The sequence below is a fragment of the Pan paniscus genome, chromosome 5 (assembly GCF_029289425.2).
Source record: "Pan paniscus chromosome 5, NHGRI_mPanPan1-v2.0_pri, whole genome shotgun sequence".
NCBI classification, from domain to species: domain Eukaryota; kingdom Metazoa; phylum Chordata; class Mammalia; order Primates; family Hominidae; genus Pan; species Pan paniscus.
Window position 1 is genome coordinate 42,367,415 of NC_073254.2, and position 3,233 is coordinate 42,370,647.

At 41.9% G+C, this 3,233-nt stretch overlaps 1 non-coding gene across 1 annotated transcript; it reads right to left on the reverse strand.

The window, feature by feature from the left end:
• Nucleotides 1-83, reverse strand: TRNAL-UAA (transfer RNA leucine (anticodon UAA)). Its single transcript has one exon. It is a non-coding gene; the product is annotated as a tRNA-Leu (tRNA).
• Between the last annotated feature and the right edge of the window lie 3,150 nt (nucleotides 84-3,233).

Below are 3,233 nucleotides of genomic sequence, written 5' to 3' on the forward strand. Positions count from 1 at the left end.
TACCGAGAGTGGGGTTCGAACCCACGCGGGCACCAGCCCATTGGATCTTAAGTCCAACGCCTTAACCACTCGGCCATCCCGGTGACTGGGGCAAGTCTTCAGGCAATCATTTTTTTATAACAACAAAGGCATTTGCACTGAGAGTTAAGGAAGTACCGAATTATTCCTGTTCTTACTGAATTGTATTAAAATATAAGGAGGATATAATAGGAAAACACAGCATGTGTTCATCAATCACTTCTCCTGAGTCTCCTCACTTGGTCAAAAATTTCCGGAGAAATTTTTGTTTGTACCTGATTTGAAAAGAAAAACAAGGGAGCGGTTGGAGGGGAAGGGTGGAGAGATGAGGGGAGGGAGTGCCCTAGTGGAAACCACAGCATTAACACCACCTACTACTTCTACTTCACTAAAGGCACTGTCCCGATTTTTTCTTCAGAGATCACTGTTTTGCCTGCTGAATTCAAACCTCCACTCCAGACACACTGATGTCATTGGAGGCATAAGGACTGGGGGCCCAAGGTTTATTATATTAAAACGAGTTCATGCTGGGGTAAATTTTAAGATCTTTAGTGGACAGAAAGGCAGTTCAAATTCTTTGATTTTAATGACAAAATGCTTTAAACTGACAATGCAACCTATCAACAAAAGGACTATATTGAGCTGTGTGTGGGCTGCACAGAAATACGCAGCCCCAGAACTCTAAGTGCTCCCGGAAAAGCTCGCAATTGTTACAACAAAGAATCCAATTCTTGTGGCTAAAGTATCTCCTGGGGGACTTATTACAAATGTGGATTCTAGAACCCCTCGTGCAATGATCCTGACTAAAGTGATTTACTATGGGTCCCAAGAATCTTAATCTTACCAAGCACCCTCAAGTAATTCTAACTTCAATAGTCTGCTAAACGGCACTCAGTGAAGGGTGCTAAAGCTGTCATGGGGAATTTAAGAACTCATGAAATAAGCTCGTAGAAAGGAAGTTTAGGGTCTGGAGGACACAGAGCTGAAATGAAATCCTGAAGTAGGGTTGGAATATAATTAATTTATGTAACAATACTGAACACCTAGTGTGTGGCGTGCCCCTTTGTTTTTCAGGTAATCAGAGGAAAGCACCACAATATGCAAAGGTTGTGTGGTCTGCAGCAGACAAGCAAAGAAAGTCAGAGAACATCTCCTCAGAATCTCATCAGCTGAGGAAACAGGAGTCCAGGTCTTATTTGTGATGCTCAGGACTGCTTGGGTCCACATCAGGATCTTTCTCTGCCTGATGAAGCCATGGAAAAGGAATGGACCCCTGAAGTCCTTTGGCTGTTGGGCTCTGGGTTCTGTCTCTGGCCAGATCAAGGTTCCATTCCTAGAAGAAGAGATACGGCCTGAGAGATTCCCGCTTCTACCAAACACTGAAGGAAATTCAGGTCTCTCGCTGCTGGGGCAAGAACTGACTTGAGGATGGGAATGGAGGTGACTGGAAGGTTCCATGAAAAGCATATCAGAGAAAGAAACCATCATAAATAGATAGACATAAAAATGTTCAGAATATTCTATTGCTGTTAGCTCTTAAACTACAGAGCAGAATCAATCAGCTGTGAAGATTTTTAAAGTACACTTATCTAGAGGGTTTAAATATCTACATGTGACAGTAAAAAAGAAAACTATTCGAAGTATATGAAGGATGGTCGGCCTCAGTGGCTCCAGCTATAATCCCAGCATTTTGGCAGGCCGAGGCGGGCAGATCACCTGAGGTCGGAAGTTGGAGACTATCCTGGCCAACATGACGAAACCCCGTCTCTAATAAAAATACAAAATTAGCTGGGCATGGTGGCGCATGCCTGTAATTCCAGCTACTCGGAAGGGTGAGGCAGGAGAGTCGCCTGAGCCGGGGAGGTGGAGGTTGCTGTGAGCCCAGACTGTGCCACTGCACTCCAGCCTAGGCGACAGAGGGAGACTCCGTCTCAAAAAAAAAAAAAAAAAAAAAAAAAAAAAAAAAAATGTATATGAAGGAGAACATCCTTATACCCAGGAGCAGAAAACTTTTGAAAACTTCAAAAGCACAAACCATAAGGCAAAAAACAAAGAAGACATATTTGCTTACATTAAAATCAAGAATATAGCCACTGTAGTCTAGCTACTGGGGAGACTGAGGCAGGAGGGTTGCTTGAGCCTAGGAGTTCAGTGCCAGTCTGGCCAACATAGCAAAACCCCCACCTTTAAAAAAATCTTTTTTTTTTTTTTTTTTTTTGAGACGGAGTTTCGCTCTTGTTGCCCAGGCTGGAGTGCAATGGCGCGATCTCAGCCTTCCACAACCTCCGCCTCCCAGGTTCAAGCGATTCTCCTGCCTCAGCCTCCCGAGTAGCTGGGATTACAGGCATGTACCACCATGCCTGGCAAATTTTGTATTTTTAGTAGAGACAGGGGTTTCTCCATGTTGGTCAGGGTGGTCTCCAACTCCCGACCTCAGGTGATCCCCCCGCCTCGGCTTCCCAATGTGCTGGAATTACAGGCGTGAGCCACCGCGCCCGGCTAAAAAAAATCTTAAATTAAAAAATCAAGAATATGTAAGGTAAAGGATACAGTAGAAAAATAAATATGTAGATAGATGCACTAATGGGAGAATATGTTTGAATTGTCTCCAAAAATGGCAAGGGCTTAATATATATCAAGAAGCCATGAAAATCTGCAAGAGAAGGACAGCAAGATCAAAAGGAAATGAACAAAAGATAGGACAGGCAATTAAAGGAGAGAAATATGTCATGACTAACAAAGATTGCACAAAACCTTTAGTAATCACAGAAATAAAAAGTAAAAAGATATATCGCATTTACTGTCATTACACTGGCAAAACTAGAAGCTGAATAAAATCAATTTTTGCAGGACTAGTGATAAAAGAACCCTCCTGTCCTGCCAGTCGAAGTTTAAATTAATGAAGCCATTCTGGAGTACTTCTTATTCAAATTAAGTATATTCACATTCTATGATGTAACTGCTCTGCTCCTAGGCATAAATCTTCCCCCACCCTATCCACTGCCTCAAATCTTACACAACTACCGAGAGTACACATGTGATAAAGTTAATCACAGCCTTATTTTAGTCTTTTGAAATTGAAAGAAAATTTAATATTTATTATTGGAAAGTGGACAGGTAAACTGTTATAAATGCACACCATAGGCTATTAAGCAATATAAAAAGTAAAAGAGTAGATATACATGCAATAATGTGGATGGAACTTGAAATTATAA